Source organism: Spermophilus citellus, assembly GCF_964194105.1.
Source record: "Spermophilus citellus genome assembly, chromosome: 8".
Classification (NCBI taxonomy): Eukaryota; Metazoa; Chordata; class Mammalia; order Rodentia; family Sciuridae; genus Spermophilus; species Spermophilus citellus.
Window position 1 is genome coordinate 32740033 of NC_138189.1, and position 21066 is coordinate 32761098.

The 21066-nt window shown below is 44.8% G+C and overlaps 1 protein-coding gene across 9 annotated transcripts in view; it reads right to left on the reverse strand.

Annotated features, from left to right (window-relative positions):
* APBB2 (amyloid beta precursor protein binding family B member 2) overlaps nucleotides 1-19851 on the reverse strand; it is a 338567-nt gene extending 318716 nt beyond the window's left edge. For 8 of the 9 annotated variants that reach the window (XM_081303294.1, XM_081303292.1, XM_081303293.1 and 5 more), the window contains exon 1: nucleotides 17124-17357. The gene's annotated coding sequence lies outside the window, so the exon portion shown is untranslated. Of the gene's footprint in view, nucleotides 1-17123; nucleotides 17358-19418 lie in introns of those variants that run through there. The other variant, XM_081303291.1, reaches the window with a different exon arrangement.
* Nucleotides 19852-21066: the final 1215 nt, after the last annotated feature.

The following is a 21066-nucleotide window of genomic DNA, read 5'->3' on the forward strand; positions in this document are numbered from 1 at the left end:
TCCTAAAGGGCTCTGGAGGCTGAGGCAGGAGGATCATGAGTTTAAAGCCAGCCTCAGCAACTTACCAAGGCCCTAAAGCAATTTAATGAAACCCTATCTCTAAATGAAATATTTTTAAAGGGCTGGAGATGTGACTCAGTGGTTAAGGCCCCTGAGTTCAATCCATGTTACCAAAAAAAGAAAAAAAAAAAAAAAGGTATCTTTGCAATGACCTTGTGGCCTGCAACTGAGTGAATCCAGGACACCAGCACCACCATGATGCTGAGGAGCACCGCCCAAGCTCCTGAACTCACATCCAGATGAAAGCATAGCACTGAAGTCCAGGCACACACTACAGGACAAGCTGGACAAAGCTGACATTGTGGATTGGTGATATTTCCTAAAATCAAATTCCTGGCCTGAAATTTGATCTCCTTTCTTGTATTTTATTAATTATCCTAACTCAAACAGAAACCTAAGGACTAAAGGTTATTCCAAAGCACAATTCAATCATTTTGGAAGAAACGAAAGGGAATTTTTTTTTTAATAAACTTACCTCTAAGTTTATTTTAAAAAGTCCACAGTTAACATGGAACAATTTAGCAAGTAAAATTCTATCTTATCAGTATTCTACAATAAAACGCAATTTTCAGACGAATATCTTTACAGGACATTTTGAGTCTGCCACTTGTTTTCCCCTGGCTGCTGGAGAGTAGCCTGTATAATTGTACTGAGCGCAGTCTCAGGATAGAATACTCAGTGATTACAGAAACACCTGATTTGTTCCAAAAGAAAACATCACAACACTAGTTACACTCTTTAAAAGGACTTATCACCCTACAGGAGAGCATAGAGATTCTGTTTAAAAAAGCAACCAGAAAAAAAAAAAATGCAAAGCAGCAACAATTACAACCAAAGACAGTTAGCGCTCCCAACATGATCTTTCTCACGACGATTGGCCCTCACACACTCTGCTGTGATGGGGGATTCCTGATTCTGCAGTCTAGTAGCTTTTGTGTCTTAGGAAAACATCCTGTGTATGTGTGTGTGTGTGTGTGTGTGTGTGCGCGCACCTCACACTGAGTGCTTCCCCATAACCTTCCTCCAGTCCAGCACCACCATGTACTCCAGACACAAGCCCATGGGCAACCATGGTGAGCCTCTACTTCTCCATCTGCATTTGAGAATTAGACTGCATCTACCTCATAGTGGGACTGGGCCAACTGAACAATCCATGCAGGGTATGCATCACAGTGACGGCTTATCACGGTAAGTACTCAGCTAACATTAAGTTTCATGCTTCAGGGGCTGGGGACGTGGCTCAAGCAGTAGCGCGCTCGCCTGGCATGCGTGCGGCCCGGGTTCAATCCTCAGCACCACATACCAACAAAGATGTTGTGTCCGCCGAGAACTAAAAAATAAATATTAAAAAATTCTCTCTCTCTCTCTCTCTCTCTCTCTCTCTCTCTCTCCTCTCTCTCTCTTTAAAAAAAAAAAAAGTTTCATGCTTCATACCAGATCCTGTTACAGGTGAGAAAAAGAACTTGTTTAGGGATTGTGCTGATCAAATGTGACTCAGGATCAAACCAAATCCTATCAAACTATAATGTGTGGTAGCAAAACACACAGAGCAACTGTCATCCACATCCTCTGAAGATAATAGGAGGGTAACAATCAGAACTAAAACCACACAGTTGAATACAAAGCATATTACAAACCTCTCTCCAACAGCCCTTTTTTAAATGGCTGCCTTTTTAAATACTTAAATTCGAAATAATATCCAAGTTTTTGATAAAGGCTCTCTGTAGCACAATAACAAATGAACTAATTGGGAAGGCTTGCTCAGCCGAATGACCACTCCCACAATAGGAAATACAGACAGGAACTAAACATCTTGATCGCTACTCTCTGGTGAGCACTTTCCTACTGCCACATTGCACCCTCCCAGTGGCATCCTCGGATCCCTGGAGATGTTTTACAGGTGGAGAAACTATGACTCAGGAAGAAAGCCTTGGGACTGTCACCAACATTCGCCTGTCCCAGAGGAACAGATTCAGAACAACATGGACAAAGGGTTAGGCCACCTAGTCACTCGGCTTTGAGGATACAATCCACAGCATAAAGGGGAAAGGTGTCACAGTGTTTGAGGACATCCCAATGAAGATTTGTTTTCACCAAACTAATTCTTCCCCATAGTAGAAGTGAGCAGCATGCACAGCCACAACATGCCTCACGGAGGTCACACCCAATTCACAATTCCAAAATTGTTTGGATGAATGTTAGTTTTGTGCAAAAGAAAGATTCTGAAAAGACAGGAACTTGGTGTCACATCCAGGTGAATGGCACCTATCCCTTCCCCAGTTCCTGGACTCTGTGACCTCCCCAAAGGGAGCTACAGGCCAGCAGCAGATTGCCCTGGAGCTAGAACATGCTCCAGGGGCCTCTATCCAGGGCATACTCAATCTTCCTTGGAAGTATAACTGTCTTACCCAATTTTTAAGCATACAATTCAATGGTACTGAGTACATCCACACTGCTGTACAAATGTCACAACCATCTACCTCCTGGTTTTGCCTTCCCCAAATGAAATGAAAACCTGTGCCCATTCACCAGTCATTCACCATCACCCCCAGCAACTGCACTCTACTTGGTCTCTACAAATCTGACTACTCTTAGGTACTGCATGTAAGGGAGTCACACTACATCTGAACCCCTGTGACAGACTTATTGCATTTAGCATAATTCCAGCTCTCTCTTATTCCCAATTAGCCTCCTTAAAGAAATACAATCCTAAATGTACATCCTTTAGATGAAACAAAAACGAATGAACAGAATGACCTTTTTCTCTTCTTACTCATTGTTCAAAGGATATAAAAGCACAAAGGAAACTTAGGAAGAAGAGAAAGTCGATAAAATCATTTATAATCCCACCAAGGAACCATGGCTATTTTCATATCTATCCAGTCTCTCCTAATCTTTGGCTTTATGCAAATAAACAGTTCACAAATATATAACATTATAACGTTCACCTGTTAACATCATATCACATTCTTTTTGGGGGGAGGGAGTACCAGGGGTTGAACTCAGGGGCACTGGACCACTGAGCCACATTCTCAGTCCTATTTTGTCTTTTATTTAGAGACAGGATCTCACATCATTGCTTAGCATCTAAGTTGCTGAGGCTGGCTTTGAACTCGAGATCCTCCTGCCTCAGCCTCCTGAGCCACTGGGATCACAGTCATGTGGCACCGTGCCCAGCTACATCACATTCTTTTAACCACCTACCAAAATGATAAATCACCGAGCATTCCAAAAATGAATTTTTCAGACCAACAATAAGTAAAAAATAAAATGTGCCTCAATGAACATCTGTTCCCACCAAGCTCTCCTGTTACACAAATAGTTAAAACTGCTTTTAAGTTTCACTCTGAGAGAAGGAAACTGCTCTTGGCAAGAAGGCACTGTACTGTTTAATAGTTGGTACTGTGGGATAAAGGCAACACCTTCATAAATGTTCACATGAAAATAAATGTTACACAGAAACTTATATAAGTTTCAAGTGCCAACATCCATCTCACTATTCTCTCTCTCAATGGAAAACAACAGAACAGCATCTAATGAAAATCCTGTTTTCTTTACTGAAGTAAAAATAATGCCACAAATCAACATTCTAATTAGTCTTTTTTTTTTTAACTGGTTTTTCTTGCAATCCACATCTCAATACCAAGAGGAGAAAAAATTCAATAAAACTCCACATTTTATTTTTGTTTCTTATTTCTACTTGCAGCTCATAAAATAACAGCAGGGTCTAGAGCTAGTAAAGGAAAATTTTTCAAACTGAAATAAAATTCAAGCCAGCAGGAGATGACTTTGATCAGGAGACAATGGTATGTAAGTCGATGGAATGCAAGACTTCCTTTATTTATTTTAGTTGAAATAACCTCAAGCCCTGGAAAAAAAAAAAAAACCAAAAAACAGACATTTTTAGAAAATGACACTGACCCAATCTCTAAGTTGCAGAGATATGAGCCGTGGGTGTTAATTCTGTTGTGCCACTGCTCATATATTTTCTGCTCAAATGACTGGAATATCCTGAATTTGAAGACAGGAGGTTTTTCCCTTGAAATTTTGGGACATGGAGACCCTGTCCATAGTGATGGTATCCCACGTGTTCACTGTCTCTTTAGGGAGAACACCAAGATAACAGAGTACCTCAACAGGGGGACACAAGACCAGACAGCTCCATACTCAAAGTCAACATTACAAGAATGAGAGGAACCTCCAAGGATTCGAAGTCCTGGGCCTCTCCCCGGCACTGCAGGCCTGCTCCCACCTGTGTGGACTGTTCCTTGGGTTGTTCTGTCTCCCTCCAGATCCCTCCATCCTCTTCTCAGTAGAGCCCCAAGCCCAAGAGACAGCAGCACAGGATCATCAAGCCCCTCACTTCCCCAGCCTCTGAGCCAAATGGTCTCGTCTAGTCTACCTATAGTGACTTCATGAGGGACCTAAACAAAACACATCTCAACCAAAAGCAAAGCCAAAATTTTCAAGCGGTGATGAAGATTCCAAAACATCAACAAAAACCCCAGCGTAGTGTCAACCAATCCTAACCACAGTTCACTTTTGGTGCTCACCCTTAGTGACTCCAACAGGTAGGTCGCTTTTCTCTCCCTACTTCCACTTAGGTTCAGCTGACATCCAAAGCCATGCCGTAGACCCAAAAGAAGACAGAATTAAGTCACAATTTGAACAATTCAAGCCAAAAACCACTAAGTTAAATTCACTAAGTTTCAAGTGCAGAAACAACGTACGACTGACCTGACATCAGAGTCAGGCCCTCCCTGCACACAGCATGTGAGCAGAGTTCTTGACCTCTGAACACCATTTACCTTCAGACTCAAATGACAGGCACTGACCAACCAGCACAGGACTGAGGAAAACCAACGAGAGGGGCATGGAAAGCCACTGATGGGTGAATGGAAGGTAGAGAGAGGAGATAAGCATCATGGAAAACACTCTCTTAAGTGTGCACAAAGCCAAGCCTCTGGAGCTGGCCATCCAAGACAAGCTGTCCTTCAAGAAGCACCAGCTCAAAGGATATGATGCAAAACAAACTCATGGCCAAAGGCTGCCTTGAAGCAAGTTAAACAAGCTTCTTTTCTACAGACTTCTTAAATATTTTAATGGAAACAGAGGATACAGTTTTCTGAACTTGATGCCAGAACTCTTTAATCCTAATATGTCTGCAAAACCCAGGTTCCACTGACCACACTGTGGAAAGTGCTGTTTCAGAGGCTCTGGAAGCAAGCTCGGAGCTGAGGCCTAAATAGCAGCAAGCCTTATGGCGGCATCAATCACCTTCAGGATAGGAGCAGTGGGGCTCCTTGAAAATGCTCTAGGGAGGGGCCCTTGTGAACCAATCCCTTGGCCTGAAATTGCTCCTCTCCATCTTGTGAATTTAACGTGACCATCACCAACTGTCCTTCAGGACACAACATAAAGTCTCCCGCTCTCACCCACTCCCACCACTCGATCTGAAGGCGCCACCAGCACTTTACATCACATCACCCTTTGTTTCGTGATATCTCCTGCCAAGAAAGCAGAGTATTTTCCGCATCCTTAGGGCCTACTGCCAACACAATAGGTGCTCAATAAATATTTGCAGAATGAATAAGTGAAGGAAAGATTCTAGTCGCCCTCCCTCCAGCCTAGAGAAATGATTAAACATCTGTTACATAAACTCAGTTTAATTTGACTTCAGTTCACTGTGATGTCATTTTCAATAAAGAGACCATACTCATGTTGCAGCTGCTAAATTAAATGACATCTGCACTTCCTTTGGACACATTTTCTTCCTACACAGCCTTGATGATGCTGACCCATTACAAGAAAACTACATATTTTTGAGTCAGTCCATAAACAACAACGGGTTTAAAGTGAGTTCTCTTGAGGCTGGGATTATATCTCAGTGGTAGGGTGTTTCCTATCATGTGTGAGGCCCTGCGTTCAATCCCCAACACCACAAAAACAAATAAATAAATAAACTGAGTTTTCCTGAAGAACTTTGTAGAATTTGGAACCAAAGTCACAAGGTTAACTGACTTGTATGTAATTCATATTGACCTCATTAACATCAATCTGTGAGCCTATACTACAATAACTGGGGATAAAGTCTGAGGGGAAAAAAATAGATGCTGAAAATGTTCTGGGTTATATTGATTAAACCTCCAACAATGAAATTCTTTTTCGCTCCTATGTTTGATTCTTTGACAAATGTCTATTGCGCACCAAAGATTTCCAAACAGCAGGAACACAAAGATGAAGCAGCTCAAGGCCAACCCTGAAGGGGGAGCAGACTGGAAGAGAAAGCAGAGCGATAAACAGTAGAAGGCAAAAAGTGCTGGAAGTGGGGCAGGAGGAATTCACAGTGGGAACAGGGAGAAGGACCGGGCACCCTGTCCTGGGTGGTCATGTACACCAGTGATTCTCCCAAGTGCGGCCCCCAAACCAGCAGTATCAGCAATGCCTACGAAATTGAAAGAAATGCAGATTTTCATGAGGCCACACCCCAGACCCACGAATGAGACACCCTGGGGCTGGGGCCAGTAAGGATGCCCACTGAGGTGGACAACCATGACACGACTTCATAAAGGAGGACTAAAGTCAGATACAAAGAAGACAGTAGGTTGGATGCAGACAAGAGGAGCAGAGAATAAAAGCCCTAAGCCAGAGACACCCGGCCCGCTGTAAGAACGGTGAGGGGCAAGCCCAGGGCAGATCATGAAGGGTGTTGGTGCAGCACCAAGAAACTAGGACCTATCCTGAGGGCAGCAGGGTCCCCCGAAGGGGTGGGATAGGCATGCCCAGATCTGCAGAAGACTTCGGATCACCTTGGATGTAGTGCAGAGAAGAGACAGCAAGAGGCGGTGGAGAACCGCACTGCGGCTTGGAGTAGTGAGTCAACAGCGGTGGGGAGGGAAGTGGAGGCTGCTGGAAATGGCAGGGCCCCACGCAGGAGCCAGAGAGTCCTGGTGCCTTAAGTAACTGCAGAGATGCAGCTGCCTGCTGTCCTGGGGGATAGATGAGCATCCCCCCAGCCACCCAAGCCTTACAGGACCCACCCACACCCAACCGGGGGAGGTGCCGGTCTGGGAAGCACTCAGTACTTCTGCTGGCAACACCAGCTGTGCTGTACAGTAATCTGCCCTTTAGCCGTCGGCTTCTCTACAGACCAGGGCTCTGAGCAAGCGAGACAGTGGTTATCCTGGTCAGTTTCCATGTGCGGCATTTGGAACGGCGCCCAGCCACTACTGGGAAGCCAAACTGCATGAATGGAGCTGGACAAGCCGAGAGGCCACTGGGAGGCCACTGCTCTAATTCAGGGGAGAGAGGACCATGTTGTGGGGAAGGAAATAGACAAATAAAGCAACTGATCTTCATTGCCCTCTAGCCTCTTGATACCATTCAAAACACGGAATAAAACTCTTTCCAAGTCAATTATATTGTGAAAATTCAAGAGTGAGTTTGATCAGTTGAATGGAATCCATGAAAGCCCATCTCCCCGTGGAAAGTCCAGAAAGGACCACGATTTGAGCACTTTCACAGTGAAATAAGACACAGTTCTAGGCCACAGAGAGAGAGCCACCTAACTGAGGTGCCGAGTTTATTCTCTTTTGTTTTTGGAATAACTCTACGACGCCTCCAAGTATACAACAGAGACATCTCAAACCCTGCTGAAATAGTCTGCATCTTTGCTTTGATTTTTACAAATGATTCCTGGCAGGCAGATAATGTTGTGACCCAATTACAAGGTATTTTGGAAGTAGCAGGCACCTAACCCGGGGGAGGAGCTGGTGGGCGCAGAGGGAAGAGTTACAGCAGCCACTGCCACCTGCCTCTCCATCCTCCGGATTCTAGAGGAGGGAGCTGTGACAACCAGGAAGTAAGAGAACATCTCCTCTGACCTGCTTCCCGTCTTCTCACCATTCCCAAAATAGAAAGAGCGAAGGAAAATCATAAATATAATTCTCAGCCCTTGAGGGGAAGGGCATAAATCTGGGTCCCTGGGAAAAGGACACAAGGCAAAGCTACTGAAAGCCCCAGAATCAAGAGGTGGGAACAGTGGGAAACAAAACCCATGGAACAAAGGGAAACCAAGACCCTCAAAACAATGGCTAATTCTTACACCAGAACATTCTTTTTTTTTAATGTAAAAATATGTTTATTTCTGACACATATGAAAATTTGATGGAATCTACAAAAAGCTATTAGAAATGATTAACTTTTAGCAGGATTTCAGAACACAAGATCACTAAACACAAGTGGATTACATAGAGATAATAAGTTAGCAAAAAACAAGCACAAAGCATGTAAATAATACCCTTTAAAATAGCATTGAAAATATAAAATATTTAGAGGCAAACCTGACAAAACATCTAAAGAATTGAACACATATCTACAAAACATTGTAAAGAAGAGCCAAATAAATAGATGTTTGCACTCATGAGTTAAATTTTTCAAAAATTTAAGATCAAATTTTCCAGAATTGACCTATAGATTCAACTCAATTGTAGTCAAAATCTTTTTTTTTTTTTTTTTTGGTAGAAATTGAAAACCAGTTCTAGATTTGGTATAGAAATACAAAGGATGTAGAGAACTCAAAACAACTTTAAATTTGAACAAATTTAGAGGACTCCACCTCATTTTTTAAAAAAAATTTTTATTAGTTGCTCAAAATATTACAACCCAGATGCCCTTCAATAGATGAACTGATTAAAAAAAATGTGGCATTTATATACAATGGAATATTACTCAGCACTAAACAACAAAATCATGGCATTTGCAGGGAAAATAGATGGCATTAGAGCAGATTATGCTAAGTGAAGCTAGCCAATCCCTAAAAAACAAATGCAGAATGTCTTCTTTGACATAAGGGGGGCAACTCAAAACAGAGCAGGGAGAAGAGCATGAGAAGAAGATTACCATTAAATAGGGACAAGAGAGGTACGTGGGAATGGGAGAGAGAAGGGGAATTGCATGGAAGATGGTAGGAGACCCTCACTGTTATGCAAAATTACATATAAGATGGTGTGAGGGGGAAGAAAAAAGAGAGAGGGAGAAACGTGTCACAGTAGATTGGGTAGAAAGAAAGGAGGGGGGGAGTGGGGATAGAAGGGCAGCACAATACAATAGACACTAGTATGGCCCTATGTATAAACATGGCTGTATAACCAATGTGATCCTGCAATCTGTACACGTGGAAAAATAAGATTAAGATTACGTACCCCATTTGGATCAAATGTATGATATGTCAAGACCAGAACATTCTTGGAGGTGGAACTCCAACTCAGCTGCCCTGGATCCTCCAAATTCACTCTCTTTAGACCAAAAGGTAATATTATTCTTTAAAACTAAAAACAATACTCAAGGTTAAGGTCTTCCTCCTTCATGCCAAGTCCTATTCACAAATTCATGAAATCTTCACAACCACCGTATTAGACAGACACCATTAGTATTCCTATCGGCAGATGAGGAAACTGAGACACCCCATAATTCTGCTGCCCAAGCAAATTCTGTAGTCCATGGTGGTGGAGCTATTAAATGTCTGGCTCTTAATCACCAACAAACCCTACACCTTCCTACCTGTAGGGCTATCCCGTACGTGCACTAGAGGATGTTCAGCATCCTCGGCCTCTACCTGCAGATACCAGTAGTTCCTGGCGTGACAGGATGTCTCCAGACAGCACCAAACATGCCCTGGAAGGCAACATTGAGCCCTCTGAGAACTCAAGCGATGGAGATCTGAAAGGCTGAATTCCTATGTCGCTTAGGGGAATGGCAAATCCTACTGGGTTGAAGAAACAGGCTCCACGAGTTTCCCTGAGTTAAGGAAAGATAGGAAAAGAGATGGCTGAAGGGCTTCTGTACATGGGGATTTTACATTAGGAGTCACCTGCCACAGCTCTTGTTCCCTGAGGTCTTCCCTCTCTTGCAAAGCGAGGCCAGCTTCCTGCCTCTCTCCTGTGCTAGGTTGGGCATTCCTTATCATCAATGCTCTGGCACACTCCTCTCTACCCTCCTGAACTCGGCACAGTGTCTGGCACAAACTAGGTGCTCAATAAACATTCTACACAAAGGAATGAAGAAACAAAGCTGAGGTTTCTGGGTGTTACCAGATCAACGGTCTCTTCATGAGAAAAGGCACAAATAAAACTTGGTTCTTGGAGAGGGTAAAAGGTTCTGCTCAGATAAACTGAAGAATCTGAGGCTGAACTGGTACTTCCGATGGTACCTATGGGTCCCCAAGTTCCCTGAGAGTTCTGATCACACCATAGCTATGTCCATAATTTAACTGGTTTAGTGCACCCAGGCATGAATCCACTCAAGAAATCTAACTCACTTCCACCCATAAACAGTACTGCCCAACAAATCAGGATACTCAATGTCACGGTCAACTTACTCTTGCCCAGGACCCAAGTCTCCTTAAGAAATCGAATGAGGGGGCTGGGGATATAGCTCTGGTGGTAGAGTGCTTGCTGCCTCACATGCACAAGACCCTGGGTTCAATCTCAAGCACTGCAAAAAAAGAAAAGAAATCAAATGAGGAAAAGAATAAAGCCAGCATCCAAGAGCAAGCAGGATGCTCCCAGGGAGAGGCACCCTCCTCGTGCATGTGGAGTCCTCTCTCCAGACCAACACTTCAGCAGCCTAGAGTCTCAAGGTAGTCAGTCACAGGGTTGCTGGGGAGGCCCCGAAATCCTCATCAGAAACCTGTCTCCTAACACTGCCTCATGATTGGTAGATGATAACTAACCATATTCATCCATGTTATAGCAGAAATATTCTAGACCGGAGTCTGCCCAGAGATCAACAGCAAAACCCTTGGTTTTGGGCAGATTTGGAAATTATATTTGGATCCTATTCCTTGTTTTCAGATGAAAAACACGTACCAGGGCCATAACACAGAGGAAACGGCTCTACCACTGAATGGACAGATTCAAGTTCAATGCCCTTTCTGTACCCCCAATGCTGAATTTAGGAAGATTCATGGTGGGGTGAAAAGAAGAGCACAGGGGGTGTTTAGGGCCAGGACAAGTCCCCCAGGTCCTTTTCTGAGCTACAGCATGTTTTCCTCACCTGCAAAACAGGAGTCAAAGAGGTAAGGAAATAAGAGAGAAATGTTTCCTGTACAGTTGGCCCTTATTAAATGTTAGCTCTTCATCCCAGGGCACTTTCAAAATTAGCTCCGTTGCGGCTCCTGGGACTCTATTCCTGGAAGACCCAGGGGCCCCAGCAGTGCAACCACAAGCTCCACAATTGGGCCTGGCCTCCACTCCTTGGCAACCCATGGACTCTTCTGTATTAATTATAGTTCCAGGGCAAACACTGTTGTTCACTATGCAGTCTTTAGTAAAAAGGACCCCAGTCGTCTTCTCTCTAAAATAGGAAGAGACCCCAGTGTTTTGTAGCATCAAGAGCAAAATAGGTATAAAGCTCTTAGCCAAAGTAAAAGCTCTACAATCATATTTATATTATTATGATCAGTGAGATGTGATAATGAGTACACACAGATTCTTCAAGTATTATTTACTTTTTAGCTACCATTTGAAACTCAGAAATAATGCGTTTTGCTTTGTTTCCCCTCTTTCTTTGCCGTCCAACAGTAACTAAAGGTGAAAAATAACCATCTCATGGGCAAACTATTCTTAAGCTTCCTCTGGCCACTCAAACTCACCCTGGAGGGCATGATATTGCAGAGGCCCAGACCAAGCAGGTTATTACATAATCCTTGGTTCTACAGCCTTGACTCCAACAGAATTTCCTAGAATCACCAACTCTGAATTGCTAAGTTGATTTGGCAGAAAGAGGCTTGCATGCAAAGAAACAAATGCCAAGACACATCTCCAGGCCTGCCTGCCGAAATGCACAATTCAACCATGTGCCCTTTCTGCTCTCTCAGACCCTCATCTTTCATCTTGGCACTTTCCTTGTCATTCTTGGGCTATAATTCAAAAATACTCACTGGTTCCCAGGGCACTTTTGAAATTAGCTCCTTTGCAACTCTGGGACTCTACATTCCTAGAAGGCCCAGGGGCCCCGGCGGCCCACCCACAAGCTCCACACTTTGGCCTGGCCTCCACTACTCAACTCAATCCTGAGGGCAGCCTCTCTGCATCTCAAGCCAGATTCCCAGACTTACCAATTTCATGGACCATTAAGCTGCCAAATGAAAATATTCCCATCGCTTCATAAAAGAATCTTACCCCAAAACCGGAAGAGTATAATCTCAGAGAAAAGGACACATCTTCTCATTTCAACTCTAATAAAATATTCACTGCAATCATTATCATATGACAAGGACAATTGAAACCTTCACCAACAGACAATGGCCCTCAGGCTTAGCACTCTGCTTTGCATACACTAGACACACAGTTACTTTAACACTGTGTGGAAATTAAGATCTGGTGTGTAGGACCATGATTTTGGAAATGCCACATTCAATACCAAAGGCAATACCAAGCTTTCTTCTGCAACAGAATTTCCTTTTATGCTCTGGATCTCTGTAAATTCCCTCCAATCTCATCCTCTGGAGTGCACATTTCTCTTCACAGCTCGGTTCCAAAACTATGATTTCTTTTTTTTTAGTTAACTTAAAAAAAAATAACTAAATAAAACCATCCTTTCTCCCACCCCAAGCACTCCTGAAGCATAGCTGCCAGTCAAGCTACTCTTCAAAAAGAGCTATACTTAGGTATTGTCTAGCAGAAACAATTTTGCAACATTTCCATAAGAGGAAAAGGACAGAATGGTTAACTTGATTTACAACAACTGTCAAGTCAATAAAAACAAACAATAAAAAATTGTAATCCACATTTCCATACCATTCGTATTTTCCCAAGTTCTCTTCCCATCTGTATTCCTATGAATCTGTACATTTTATATACCAATAAATTATATAGTGAGATTTTTTTTCCTGACTATAAAAGTAATGCATGTCCATTAGAGAAATCTAGATAAGGTTCAAAGATTATGGAAACAGTTAACATAGAAAGGAGATGTCTCCCTTAACTCAACACCCAAAGATGTCCAAAGCCTTTCAATTGATCCAGGCTTCATGGTTCACACCAAGCAGTGATGACTTGTCTATCCCTACCTTCCTCTCGTATAGCTCCCACTAGTGTTTGGAGCTACTAACAGGGGTCCAGGAACCCTGGCGTCTGGTTATGATCAGAGATACTTGGAGTCACTGTCTATTCACTGTTGATTATTTAAATGGCTAACTCCTTACCTGCCTCGCTTAAATATTAATGAGGCTGAGCTTTTGTGAGCATCCAAAAAGCAAAATGCACTAAAAACACCAAATGGGATCCGTTTCCTTTGCTCTCTATCCCATCATCCTAGCTAGCCAGAGAAGGAGGGGGAAAGCTCATGATCCAGCTAATGACACTAGGCAGACATAATCCACCAACCATCACTCCTGCTACTGCAGCCAAGTACAGGTATCTGTCCACTTCAGCCACTGTGCTAACATTAAATGACAATGAGAATTTATTCCGGAGACCAAGGACTGCACTGCTAATCAAGGGTAGAAGACAAAGGGACATGGGAAAGGATTACTAAAAATGGACTCAGGTGGGCCCAGCAACCAAGGCACAGTATATGCCCTGCTCTGCAGCCCAAGCAGCTCCCTTCTCAGTCTATCTAGAAGCCCCAAAGCCGGAAGTCTCCCTCAGAAAGTGCAATAAAAGTCTCCAATGTCTAAATGCACTTTACCCAAATCTAATCATTACCTTATCTCCTATCTAGAATGGCAGGGCCACACACTTAATTTTATGACAACCATTGTATATACTAAATGAAAAGTAAAAGGGAGATAGGAATTGGCCCAAAAAGGAAGGGTAATGGACAAAGGAGCAACAGGCCAGGCTCATGGAAACACAAAATGAGCTTCACCTAAGGCACTAAATGAAATCCTCCATCACAAAGGTCTGCACCACAAACCTCTGCACTGACCTACTTCATGCTCTCATTCAACAGATGGGAAAAGTGAGACCCAGAGAAATAAACTGATTTTTTTCCAAGGTCACTCAGTGAATTAAAGTAACAGAGGAACAGAACCCAGGATATAAGTCTTCAGAGTCCTGGTTGGTGGTCTTTCTATCAAATCCCCCTAGACCCTTAAATATAGAGTCTATCGCTCTGCCTCTCTGACAAGCCACTTCAGCTGAGAGACATGCCCTTGACATGTATCAATATGCAGAATATAAACTAATAACACATTAAAATTAAAATGGGCCATTTGGGTTTATCTTCCCTACATTTAATTTCATTTGTTAGTAGTACAACACTGCTGAAAGTAAATGAACACAAAACAGTTTTAATATATGGATGGAGGCATCTGAAAACATTCTAATCGTTCTGAAGACATGCTGTTCTAATCAAATCTCATCCTAAAAAACAAATCAAAGATGTTTTGCAGAGAATGCTTAGCGAATAATAATGGAATCCATTGAAAATATTGTATGAGATAAAACATTAAAGTTAGATTGCTTGGTATCAAGAGTATCCACCCTTAGAAGGGATTTGCTTAGGCAATGACTGTTACGCAAAGACGCTTACAAAAGATGACAGTATATGTAAAAAGCTTAATATCAATCTTGATACATAATAGCACAGAACAAATTACTTTCCTCAGCGTAGGAAAATAAGTATTATCCACATAACTAATAATAACTTATTACAATATTTTCCTAAGAGTTTGTCCTACACCTCTAAAAAACTTAAGATGTTAAAAGGGTACTATTTTAAAAGTGTAACTGAAAAAAAGTAGAGAGACATAATCTTCCATTTTTCTTAAAAGATAAATTTAGATTATCCAGTAACCAGGATAATCAACATAACACTGATAGCACCGCAAGGCTTTCAAGTATTAATTCCTGCTGTAACAGAAAAAGAGTTCAATGTTTGTTTCCCCTTGTTTCTCTGTTGGCAGGAAAAGAAGTCATTAAAAAAAAAAAGTTGAAACATGACATAAAAAGTAACAGTTTTTAAATACTGCATGCTCGCATATGTAGATTTTGGTAATATTTAATAGTCTTTTCTCAAATAATGTTGCCTGTCAACATTCACATTACCCCAGCAAGTGTAAAATGCTACTGTTACATTTTAGCTCATCAAGCTTTTCAACTACCACTTCATTAAAGTTTCAGAAAGCGGAATCCTGCTGGCTCCTTAGAGGTGAATTATTTAGTTAAAGGGATCCATTTGAAAAGGGAGTAAAAGTATAACAGATAAGCACCTTCCCTGGAAAAAGGTCTCAACCTAAAGATCCCTTCTCGAAGGCTCTATACAAATATCTTGGGCCATAATTACATTCTCAGTTTATGAAGAGTCACCTGGCACATCAATAACAAAGGGACAGGATCTTGACAGAAATCTTGCACCTGTGGTGTGTACCTCTCACCTCCTGGAATGCGCCCACTGAGCAAGACTGCGCCCACTGAGCAGGACTGCCTCTGTCTTCTCTCAGCATTGCCCCCAGCCTGGAGAGTCCCTCATGGCAAGCACCATCCTTTCAAGATGATGCCATTTCTAGGATTCTGCAAGTTCTGAAAACAACTGTTGAACAAATACTGCTTTCAAGTTACAAATTGAAAAGGGCAAAGCCTGCTACCTAAGTTCATAAAGAAAGCCCCCTTCCGGGGTTCTGTCTGCTCCTGAAAGGCTGGCCACACAAAATCAGATGCTCTAATTAATATGGCCAATTAAGGATAAGATTTGAAATATAAATCCATGATAAGGACAAGATCTGAAATATAAATCCATGACAAGGAATTTTTTAAAAAGCAAAGACTGAAGAGAGTAAAACCCAGAAACACATCAGATGCTGCTGTTTGTTCTTAAATCAGTGAGAAAAGAAAGCAAATTAACAAAACAATGCTGGTCTCACAAAGTTTCCTCATTTCTTGGAATTCACGCACCACTGCTGATATCAATTTATGATGATCCCTTTAGTTATTTCACTTAAATCATCAGGCACAATGTGAAACCAATGACTGAAGGACTTCTTAAAACTATCCCTCAGAAAAGCCCAGTCCCATCCTAGCTTCTGACACTGACCTAATTCTTTCAATTTCGGCCCTCTCCAACTACTCAATCCATCCAAAAACATCTCTGACAGTTCGTGGCTCAAAAGCCGCGCAGAACTTGACTACAAAACGGTCCCAATTCTAAGTCTGATATGTCCAGACAATTTCTCTTTTAAAATTCAACTCCCACGCTCCCTCGGCCCTTGACCACGGACCCCTGGGTTCTAGAACTCTTCACCCAGGTGAAACCACTTCTTATTGTTTCTACCGGACCTCGCATCCCTCCCTCCTTCCAGCTCTAAGATTTTCGTAGCACAGATGTCATTTCTGGCTTTCAACCCTCCATTCCGCCCGGCGGGCAGCAGGGGCTTTCTCAGGACCCATGTGGCCAGCTTCCCTGATTCGGCCCCCTTCGCACAGCCATTTTCTAGTTAATAGGCTCTCTCCGCCTTCGAGGGGGGAAATGAACTTTTCCCCGCTTTCCTCTCTCCGCGTCTGGTCTCTGAACCCCAGAGAAGCCAGCCCTGTCTCCAACTCCCGGCAGGAGCGCGCTGGCGCCAGGGCGAAGAGCCCAGCCGCACAGCGGAGGCGGGTGCTAGGGCAAGGGGGTGTGCGCTCTTCGCCGCCCGCGCTCCCCCTCACTTTTCCCCTCCGCAGTCCCCACCCGGGAGAACCCGATCGAACCCCATCTCCCCTGCCCCAGGCCCTGCCAAGCCTAAGCTGATGAGGGAAAGAGGGCGCCGGTGGCAGGAGGGATGGAAGTCAAGGAGTGAGCCCGCAGTCGCCCTGCCACCCTCCCTGCAGCGCGGGCGCAGGGCGCACGGGACTCCGCAGCGGGTGTCCGCTGCAGATGCGGCGGCAGCTGCTGCAGCTGTGGCTGCGGCTGGGCGGGTGGCAGTGATCGCGTAGCCCAAGGGCCAGGAGGAGAGGAGCAGCCGCAGGGGGTACGTGCAGCCACTAGACGCCCGCCGCTGCCTGGGTCTCTCCCCAGCACTCCCGCCACCCCCCACCCTGCCCCCAAGTCCGAAGCAAAGGCAAAGAGGAAAGCGGGCTCACCAGCTGTGCGCGCGGCGCTCGGCTGGGGCGCCCGGCGGCTCTGCTCCAGTCTCGCCCTCCCCGGAGCGCCGGGATCAGCTGCGGGCGCAGCGCACGAGCTTCCTACTTGAGACCAGCACAGACTCGGGCGACTGAGCATGCCCAGTGCCGCTCCGCGAGTCCCGCGCAGGGAGCGGCGCCGGCGAGATTCCACTTCTCCAGGCTTTGGAGGCGGCTGCGCGAGGAGAGGCTTGGAGGGGCCTGGCGGAGCTGGGGCCCGAACCGAGAAAGGCGGGGCTGGGGGCGGTGACGGTAATGGGCGGGTGGCGCTCCCAGGGCGACCCCTGCAGGTGGAGGCTGCGGGGCCTTCTGCTCGCAAGCTCCACCAATCGCCAAGAAGACCGCAGGGAGGCAGTGGGTGCCAGGGTAAGGCTGGGGTCGCGGTGCAGCCCGGGTACCCTCTCCGTGTGGCCTGGCGTCTGTCTGCACCAAAAGGCAGTTGGGTAACCTTATCCCTGGCTTTTCTCCCACATGTCTGCATCGCCTTACAATGGGAAAATGTCCCCAGATGAGAGCAGCCCACACCCACCCAGGCTAGCCAAAAGTTAGTAGGCGAGACCTTCTCCTTCCTTCTGCTCCTCATCTCTACCTCCAGGCATATCCTCCCCCCCCCTCCCGTGTGTGTGTGTGTCTCTCTCTCTCTCTCTCACACACACACACACACACACACACACACACACACACACACACATCATTCCTCCATCCGAAAATCAAAAATCACAGCAAGATGAGGCCAGGGGAGAGAAACACCTGCAGGAAGGAAAGGCATAATTTTACTTCCACTCTCAGTGAATTAACTACAACTGCTGAGGAAGTCGAGAAGCAAGGCCCTGATAAGGTAGATACCCAGTTAAGTGGGAAACACTGCTCGGTCCCAGGAGGGCTTCTGAAATAGATTGCTGGATCCGTCTGCGGTTGATAGCAAGCATCTGTGCATCTAACAAGTACCCAGGTGATGCAGGTGCTGCTAGTCTGAGGCCACACCTTGAGAACTCTATATATACACAGAGATCTCAACCTACCATCTCCTTAAAAAGAAAAATCCTAAAGGTAAATTAATTGTAAACCCGGCGCATGGGCACCCGCCTGTAATCCCAACAGTAGGATCCGGAGTCCAAAGCCAGTCTCAACAACAGAGAAGTGCTAAGCAACTCAGTGAGACCGTGTCTCTAAATAAAATATAAAATAGGACTGTGGATGTGGCTCAGTGGTCGAATGTCCCTGAGTTCAATCCCTGGCACTTCCCATCCCCCTCCCCCCAAAAAAGTAAACTAATTGTAACTATAAAATACAGGCTCCTTCCCATCCTCTTCCCCAAACCTACATAATGCAGTCTTCCCTGGAGTAACAAACTCATACCCCATTCTTCCTTATTCATATGCAGGCACTGTACAATGAAGAGGGGCATTATTTCAGTCCATCATAAATTTATTGAGGGGCCACAGGGACTTTTATTAGGCCTGGGGATAAAAGTGAATTAAAAAGCCAGAACCCCTGTCTTCATGGTGTTTACAGTCCAGCAGGGTGATCCACACCCATCAAGTCACTGTAAAATGTCCCCTCAAACAAGGAGCTTACTAAAAGGGAAATGCACACGATGCTAACAGTGTAAAGGGGGGCCCTGATGCAGACTCCAGCGGGGCTGTGTGGAATGAAGGGGCTGCCTTGTGAAAGAGGGGGTTTTGCATCCTGAACTTCTATGGACAATTACTTCCCTCAAAAGCAGCTGGAAGCCAACAATCACGTTGCTCCTTCTACAACAACAACAAAATAGTATAGGCACAGAAAAAGCCCCCAAAATCCATGAAAGCGCTCATTCTTGGGGCAGAGTCCCTGCACCCCAGAATGGGCCTAACGAGTCTGTGATCCATGGACCATCGAGAGCCATAGTTCACTTAGCCACCTGGGAAAAACTGACTACACGGAAAGCCTAGTGGTTCTAGTCCGCGTTCTTCAGGTCCAGAGAGGAAATTGGCACAACCACGCCAAGAGTCAGTAGCAGAGATCGGCGGGCTTCCAGGCGAGCCCCCTTCTACCCGCACTTTATTTCCCCAGACACCACAGATTCCCGGAGCCCCGCCCTGCCACCCGCTACTCTCGGTGGTCCCGGGGCACGGAACATCGCCCGCCCCTCTAGGATCTGTCTCCTCTGGACCCAGAGGAAAACCCGCGGTGGAGTGCACGGCGGTGGGGCGGGGCCACGCGCGCAGGCGCAATGGCCGCCAGGTTGGGCCGAGGAGGCGCCCTGCTCCACACCTGATGCAATCAGCCTTCCGGAAACGGGCACGGCCGCCTCGCTCCTGCAGGAAACGCTTCCGCGCCCTGCTCCCGCCGCTGCGCTCCACGCCGGCCTTGGTCCCGGGCAGAGGAGGACGTTCTGCATACCCCAGGGGATCTGCCGGCGAGGTCGGGAAGTCGCCTCCTGGACCAGCAAAATCCCTAGATGCCCTGGAGAGTGACGTCGAGACGGCCACCGAGGGTTCTGCGGCTGCAGAAGGAAATTCCCTTAATGATTTCCAGAAAGGACGGGCGGGGGCTGCAGGGCCGACTTTTAACCTCCCTTCGCTTCCTTCCTTCGTCCGCTCCGACACCTATTTTCTTTCTCCCTGGAAGGAGAGTTTATGGTAACAGCTGTCCGAAGGCAGGATGGGAAGGACGCCCTGGTGTACCTCTCTGTCCTGCTAAATATGCAACAGTCCCATAGCCTGCCTGCCTCCATTGTATAAATAAGTAATCGGTGTCTCTGTACCTCGTCCTCTAACTCCACAAAGAAAATCATTTCCCGTTTCTCCATCTCATGCAATTTGGATCGCTATTGTGAGTGGGTTTTTCCCTGAGTGCTGACTCACCCCATGAATTGTTTTCTAAGGAAATGAAATATTCCAAGAATATGCTAAGAGCATGTTTTAGAAGGTATGAAAGCAAACGCTGCGAATAGCACACAAAAATCATGTCTTGAGTCCCTGAAGGCCAAAGGTCCTCCTCAACCTCCTGGGGTAGGGGGTGGGGAGACAGTCAAGGAATTTTACTGGGAAGGAGGCAACGTTTGCCTCTCTGTTGCCCAGTGATATGATTGCCTTTTCCCTCACTTAAGACAAGTCAGAGACTTGAACCCAGATTTCTCGAAATTCGAATGGTCCATGGGTCACAAACTAGTTAGGCACATTCTGGGGTGCAGAGACTCTGCCCCAATATATAACATATATTCAAGAGTATATGTTATAATGCTATTTTTCGATCTATTTTTAATTTTGTTAAAAAGTACAAAATTAGTAGCCACAAAGGGGATCCTATTACTTGTCCCTCCTTGTTAAGTCATTAGTCTTTAAATACTCCTTGATCAACAACCTATCCAACTACATCTCATAATGCCAGACTAGGCAATTAGTATCTCAAAGTGGTGTGAACTGTAAGACATCAAGAAATCTTTGTGCCAACATTAGAACCTCTAGTATTTTTATTTGCTTGTGGAGTATGTGAACTATTTGAGGTTAGTTAATTCAAGGGAGTTTTAATGATCACAACAAAACATCAGGGTCATGGTTTGATTTTGTTAAAATTTAAAATACTTTTCACAATATAGAAATCAAAAGGAGGACTGTGGTTGCGGCTCAGTGGTAGAGCACTTGCCTAGTACGCATGAGACACTGAGTTCCAGTCTCAGCACCACATATAAATAAATGAATAAAACTTCTGTCAACAGCTAAAAAAAATTTTAATGCTTGCAAATTTTTTAAAAAAAGGAATACAAAGAGATAGCTTCACAACACAATAGCTGCAATAAGATAATATCTAAATAGTAACTTCAGAAGTCTACCTTTTTATCTTGAATGTGTATTTCTTTTTGGAATGTTCTGACATTTAGAGATCTGGGAGAATACCTGCTACAGCAAAAATAGAGTTG